Raw genomic sequence first — 7,779 nt, 5'->3', positions numbered from 1 at the left:
TGCACTTCGCGGTGCGCAGTTTGTCCTCCCCGCGCTGTCCCCGGGCAGCCCGGCATCCCCGGGGCGCCGGCACCGCGGCCAGAGGTGGCCCCGAACCCCGAGCTCGGCTCTGGTTTGGAAGAAGGAGCTTGCGTCTGGGCTGCTGCAGGAAGTTTCAGAGATTCGTTTCATTACCTCTTGCCAACACCCGCTCCCCTTTTAACAAGAGCCATCGTTTGCGTGTCCTTGGTGTCCCCCTCGGGCGCACCCAGCCCCCCACTTTAGGCGGTAGGTGTTTGCAGCGGAAGACCAGCTGAAGGCACCTTTGACTCAGACCAAAAGGAATCACATTCTCCCCCTGCCAGGGCAGTGCCCGCAGGGCCTGGGTGGCTCAAAGAAATGAAGCTCAGCGCTCAGACCTCCCGCCGGGAGCCTGGCTCCAGGCCCGCGCGCAGCCGGGCTCTGACCTCTGGGGTCGGCGAGGCCCCCCCACCCGCGCGCCCACGCGCCGGGGCTGACAGGCATGTCTTCTGGAGACTCGAGTGAGGGCTGCGGTTTCACTCCGGAATTATTCTCTACTTCCTGGGGAGGCTCCAGTCCCCTGGCTTGGGGAGAAGCAGGAAAGGCCCTGGAGCTCAGGCAGAGACTTGACAGGCCTGACCTCACACATCCCGGTGCAGCAGGAGCAAGCCGGCTGGGAGGCAAACTTCAGAAATAAGAGAGCTGGGACTTGGGAGACTTTAAAAGCCACTTAGGAGTCTCCGCGCTTGTGCACGCACCCTGCACGGCTGCATAGTTGCTAGTGTGCTGGGGGAGGGGCCCATGATATTTTTTTCCATGCAAGGCTGCATATTTTCTAGTGGGGGAGTCCATGTAATTTATTGCCCACAGTAGGACATTTGAAAAGGATAGCTATTTATAATTCCCCCCAACCCCCCCACACATATGTGACATAATTATGCACCATGGAGTCTCTCCAGTGATTAATAGTGCTTAGGAAGTAGGCACCACAGGGTTACATTTGGAAAAAAACGTCAAGAAGTGGCCCCCAGCCTCCCAGCCTCTGGCCCATGTCACCGTCCTCCTCCTCACAATGCTGCCCAGAACTCAGTCCCTGACCCTAGGGGGCCTGTGTTCCCCTGACTATCACCATGTCTGCTACATAGGGTCCCCAATCCATTCTGGTCCCCCAGGAAGCTACTGGCATGTTCCTGCCAGCCTCCTGCAGATCTGAGACCAGAAGGAGCTCCTGCCCTCCTCCACGTGGTGGCCACCAACAGTGCTTTGTAATAACCGGGGTGGGCAGATCTTGTCCCAGCCCTGGAGGGGCCTCTGATTTCAAAGGAAAATTGAGTCAAGCTTTTTTTTTTTTTTTTTCCCTCCTGGGTCCCAGTTTCTTCAACTGTAAAATGAGAAGCATAACACCCCTCCACCCCACCCTGCTCCGTGCACGTGATTCCTTTAGAATTCTATTTTCAATTCCAGGAAATCTATGAAGGCTTACTATAAGCCGAGCCCTGTGTTGGGTGTTAAGGACCAGAGTATGAGTAAGATTTGGTCTCTGCCACCCAGGAGCTCCGAGCTTGGCCCCAGAGAAAGACACAGAGACACATCATTTCATTGTGTAACAATGCAGCAATTAGACCATGCCGGCATCAAAGGAGCAGGGAGGAGGAAATAAGTTTTCCTGGACTTCAGGGAGTTTTCCCAGAAAATGTGATTTTTTTTTCAACCTTGAATTAACCCAGAGCAAATAGGCATCAAAACCTACTATGTGCCAAACTCTGGGTTTGGAGACTCAGTGATTTTAAAAATATGTGTCCTGTCTTCATGGACCTTGAAAATGTTCTATGAGTCATAAAAAAAAAAAATGAATAAGAGATTGTCATTGGCATTTCAGGCAAAGAGAAAGAATGTGCAAAAGCAAAGGAGTGGGATGTTCTGAAATTTCTAGCAATTTACCATGACTTCAGTATTGGCAGCTTGGGGACAGTGGAAGGCCTGTTGGGATCAACATGAGGAGGGACTGGTCCCGGCTAGGGTAGCCTGAGGAGGACATGGAGTGGCTGCCACAGATAGCAGGAGTCAGGAAGTGACTTGGTAGGTTTGGGGCTTTACAGATATGGAGGTCAGGTGGAGTGAGTATTCAAGAGAACTTCCAGGGGACAGGCTGTAGCCTGGAGAGATCAAAAAATGATAAACCTGGGGCCTCCCCGGTGGTGCAGGGGCAAAGTCTCAGCACTGTGAAGCTTCCACAGCCACTGCAGCATGAGTTTGATCCCCAGCCAGGGAGCTACCCACAGGGCACAGCAGACCTCTCCTGCCTCGCCTGCTGCTACCCTTGGCAGCATATTTCGGTGGATCTGCCTGTTCTGCTCCCTGCTCCATCTCTGGTGAATCCTCTCACCCCCTGTACCTCTGGCCTACACCCCAGTTCTTGTATTCATACATAAATAAAAATAAATCTTTAAGAAAATGATAAACTTCTGGTAATGGGTAATTGATGCCACACAGGACTGATAGTTTACCTGCTACTTCTGATGAAATTTTATGATCTCTATCCTGCCCATTCTCAGAAGCCAAATTTATGACCTTTGGGAACTTTTGCATTGTAGGGGAAATGAGAAAATTTTTCAAGCAATGTAAGTTTTATACCTATGCATAGTGACGTTGATCAGGTTGGGGGGAAAAAAAAAAACCCACATCAGAAAAATCTGGGTGGGAATCTCATTCACTTTTTAGCTACACGACATTTGATGAATTTTGAATATCTTGAAAATGTTGAATTACAAAGTAGATATAATCTGAAATTTTCCTAAAGGTTGAGAATTAGCAAAGACTCACATAAGCAATTACTGCAAGATCTTGCCTCTCAGAAATAGTCACCCTTCCCTTGCTGTTGCAGTTCAGCCATAGAGAGCAATTCAACGTGCCATAGGCAATAATGACATTAATGGCACATGAAATAACTTACAGTATCAATAAGAAGTGTGGGAGTTGTTAAGGCTACAGTCGTAGGAATAGTTAAATACAATATGTAGCAATGATAAAATGTGTGGGATCAAAATAAGGCTGATGTAATTACAGGGAGATGTGTTTTAACCAATCTGCCCTATAGGCCAGTCAAATCCAGTTGCCCTCCGTCATCAGTCTGCTGTGCATGTTTTCAGAACATTCTCTGTGTTGAGATGGAACATTCTCTATTCGCTTCATCGATCACTAGTTCATACATTTGGCAAACATACAGTTTGGGTATCTGTTAGGTGTGAAACCCTAAGCTAAGTGCTGTGCTTGTCGACCAAATAAATGACTTTTGGTTTTTGATAACCACTCTTAAGACTAAATAACTTGAATAATGAGCCATGCCTAGGCTCAAAAGTCTATGACATGGAGAGGCTGTGGAGTATGCCACCTCCGGCTGATGTGCAGGCTATGGACCACATGACTCCAGAACATTCCATTCACACTGAGATCTCTATGAATGGCACCCCAGGAGTCATACAGCCTTTCTGGTCATGCATGAACCCCTGGGCATAGGCAGGTTGGCCTGAAATTCAATAACTGCTCAACAATTTCATCTCCCACTCTTCTTGGACACATGTCCACCAGCTGCTCACCACCCATGGACTCCAGGTCCCACCTCTGTACCTAGGACTGAGCCCTTCCTCCTCCATGATCAGTGTGCCCTGCTGTGCTAGGACGAACCCTGGCCAAATCTTTTCCTCAGCTGCTCAGCTTTCAACTCTCCGCTTCCCAGTTTGAAGTGGCTTGTTTAAAATCCAGGAGTCTGGGTGCAGTTGGCCAGTAATGGGGAGGTTTGTGGTGCTAACGTGTAAGTTGCAACCTAGGTACTGCTCTTGATAGAATCTGCAGATTGTTTAGCATCAGAGTTAGTAAAAGTAGCCAAGAAAAAAAAAAAATGGCCCTCATTACTCTGTGCAAGATTTAAAAACCATGTAGGGGAAACCAAATCCAGATACTTTTCCTACTTTCCTGCTCTGTTACAGTTCTAAGAGGTTCTCTATCTTAAAGGGAAACCCAGGTTTCCATTAATCTTGTGTTAGTTTGCCCTCAGCTATCCCCTGGTTGCCTTCCTTGAGTAGTCTGTAAAGCCTAGAGAGGGTTTGTGTCATCCTTGTGTGTAAGGAGAAAGGAAGAGGCCAGGGAAGTCGGCTCACACCTTTGCAGCTGCTGCAGCCCCTAGAGAGGCATTCAGTCAGGCCACCACCATCCTGGGGTTTGTATCTGGTCACGACAGGGATACCGTTTCTAGTGGCCGTGAGACCTGGGCTTGTGTCCAGGCTGCTTATCACAAATTGCACTATTTTTAACTTAGTTTGTTACACATTAATTATGCCTCTGAGTGCTAGACCAGTCGCTTTCTCTCTGGTTCTTATATAGTCCTTCCAAATAGGTATTATTATCTGCACTTGACAGATGTGGGAACCAGACTCCAAAAAGATTAATAAGTGATTTTTTTCCGTGGTGGCCCATTGCTCCATGTCTGTTCAGATTGTGTGTGTGCGTGCATGTGTGTGTGTGTGCAGGGAAGGAAGTGGCAAGGGATGAGTTTCCTCTAAAACTATATGGTGTTTTACAATATCATAGTCCTTTCTAGAGAGGTCTATCCATTGAGATTGTAAGATCAATCTTACATTCGTCCTTATCAATGATTTCTTTTCTCAAATTTCTTTTTGTTTAAAACAGCTTGTGTTCAAAGAACAATAGCTCTAATAGTACCTATGAAAATTAGTGATTCCTAGTAGTGCCTCTGAGTCCTAAAAGTAAAACAAACTTTTGCTTGCTTTTAGCATGACTAGACTAAGGATGTGTTTTTCTCTTTGAATAAATGATCCACGTGGAAAAGTCCAATGTAAAAAACACAGAAGAAATTTTTCCCCAGGCCCCATTTTGTGGCTCTATAGTTGTTGAATGCTCACAAATGAAATGAATACAGGCACATTCTGGTGGTTACTCTTAAATCAGAAGAGGGTGGGAAACCAGCAGATGGGAATATTCTGGGTTTTAGAAATTGTCTGCCTCCCTGTGATGTCCCGCTGAGCAGCTAAAAGAGGTAAGTGAAGATAGAAAAAGTAGCCAGCCAGTCCAGCACCAGCTATACCCCCCACCCCTGGCCTGCTGGGTTCCTGTGAAAATAGCTGCTAGGACAGGGACTCTGGTCAGACCAGAGTGGGGTTCCACAGTGGCCCCCAGACAGACTGCAGGAGACACAGACCCCATGTTCCCTTCCTGTTATGGTTCTTTCTTCCTCTCACTGCCAGTTCCCTGCCGCTTGTCCTCACCCCCTTCCCTCCTCGCTGACTCTCCTCTAGTTCCATCTGCAGCCAGATACATTTATAACCATATTTTAATTTTTTTTAAGATTTATTTATTTATGCATACAAGAGCTGGGGTACAGGCTGGAGATGTGGGGGGGTGAGAGGATCCCCCAGAGACGGAGCGGGGAACAGAACAGGCAGACTGACTGAAATACACTGCTGAGGGGAGCAGCGGGTGAGACAGGAGAGGTCTGCCTCGCCATGTGGGTTTCTCCCTGGCCGCCCAGGGATCGATCTCATGCTGCAGAGGCTGTGGATTGCTTCAAGTGTGGTGCTTAACCCCTTATGTCACCAGGGAGGCCCTATAACCATTTTGGGGGTAACACATGGGGGCACAGCATTTCATTTGACTACAATAATAAAAGTTGCAAACCAGAAAGCTTGTCTGAAAAACAAAAAGGAGTTTGTAGGGTAAAGAAAATGTCAGGCTTTTCTGCCCTTCCGCCATCAGGATAGATGATGGATCCTTGTCCTGAATGCATGCCTGATGGCGGGCACCTGGAATAGGGTGTGGGCATAGGTAGATGGGATTCAGCTGAGCTAAGACTGTGCTTTTTTAAGGGCGGCGTCACGGGGACGCCAGCAGCAGCAGTAGAAGCTGAAGCCGAAAGAGAAGCCGAGAAGCAGCAGAACAAACTCCAGAGAGCTCAGATAGAGTGAAGACTTGCTGGGGGCTGGGAGGCCTGCCAGCCTCCCCGCCCCACAGCCAGCACCCCTGCCTGCCATATGCCTGGTGAACCCCAATAAAAGACCTGCAAAACCACTGAGGACTCTTACTCCTCCTTTGCCCGGTCTGCTGGATCGGAGGACCTGCACTGTGCCCAGTCCTGCCCTTACAGAGGTATATACAGAACAGCCGTCTCCCAGTTAGAAGCCCTGGATCTCCAGATGGGCATGGAGCAGAGAACAGGGCCCCCCACCCCACCCCACAGCTGTGTGGGAAAGTCTGCTGAGTAGACTTTCAGTGGAATAAATATGTCTCACCCCTGTCTTGCAACTCACTTTCAAATATGCCTGTGTTTTGTGGTTAATAAAATACAAACATGTAAACAAATAACCAATTTCATAATATTGGTTTTCTTTCCTTTCAGGCAACTGAAACATACATCCAAGTATAATTGCAATCTCTAAAGACAATATGAGATTTTATATCCTTCAGATTGGGTCCCAGCACTCAGAAAGACTGAGGCTTGCTTCGATTGGGTGGTTGGCCCCTAGCAATTAAGTTGGCCCTTTAGAAACTGGGTCCTTCTCTCTGTGTGGTGGGGGTGGGGTGGCGGGAGGGCAGGAGAGGGCTGGGAAAAGGATTCCTGGTCCTGGATGTGCAAACTGTAGTAATACTCAGAGTATTTGAGGAGCTAGGTATTTCTGGCAATTAATAAAAAATTTTTTAAGTCATAACATAGAAATGTTATAATATAAAATTGTTTAATAACCTCCAGAGACATCAACACTATTAGAATGTATTATTTCCCCCCAGACTGAAAGTAATCGTCTCTCTACCAACTTGACTAAGTCATTAAGAAATAGTAAACAGGTGAACCAAGTCCATTCCCAAAATCTGTGTGTGGGCCTACTCCCCTGACGCGTGTTGGAAGGACATGACACCCACTTTTTAAAACTTGTTTCTGAAGTTTGGATTTTTTTTAACTTACATTTTGAATATCTCATTTGATGAAATATTCAAACAGTGTTTAAATAGCAAACAAACAAACAAAAACCCAGAAGACTGATGAAGTAAAGCTCCTTGTTCTAAATGGGAGGTCTGTCTCAGAGCCAACTTCCTTCTCTTCGTTTGCATAATAAAAGAGTCTGCTAGCAAATCTGACCTGTAGGAGACTTTGACTCCAGGAAGGAAGCTACTTTCTACCTCCCACAGCTGCTCAGTGCCCACAGGGACTGAGCCTTGATGGAAGCAGGGAAACTGAGACTAGAAAGCAGAGCTAAAACCAAACATCAATCAAGCATCATTCCACAGGTGGAGAAAATGTTGCTGGAGCACTGACTCAGCAGTTCAGCAGCTCCGTGACCTCAGGCAATGATGGAAAAGCCCTAAACCCGCCTTTCTGCTGTTTCACATGTGGGGTGTGTAGGGTAAGTAAATGTTATCAGGCTTCTCTGCCCCCCCACCATCAGGATAGATGACGGATCTGCGGTCCTGAATGCATGCCTGAGGGCGGCACCTGGAGCAGGGTGTGGGCCTAGGTAGATGGGATTCACCTGGGCTGAGACTGGGCTTTTAAGGGCCGTGTCATGGGGACACCAGCAGAAGCAGAGAAGCCAAGAACGAACAGAAGCAGGAGAGCAGAGAGAACACAAGAGAAGGCCGGAGAGCCCAGATAGAGTGAAGACCTGCTGGGGGCTGGGAGGCCTGCCAGCCTCCCGGTCCCCCCAGCACCCCTACCTGCCATGTGCCTGGTAAATCTAAATAAAAGCCTGCAAAAGCCACTGAGGTCTCTGA

Source organism: Talpa europaea (assembly GCF_964194135.1).
Source record: "Talpa europaea genome assembly, chromosome: 6".
NCBI lineage: Eukaryota > Metazoa > Chordata > Mammalia > Eulipotyphla > Talpidae > Talpa > Talpa europaea.
The sequence above is the reverse complement of the archived record's forward strand: the minus strand, read 5'-3'. Positions refer to the sequence as shown.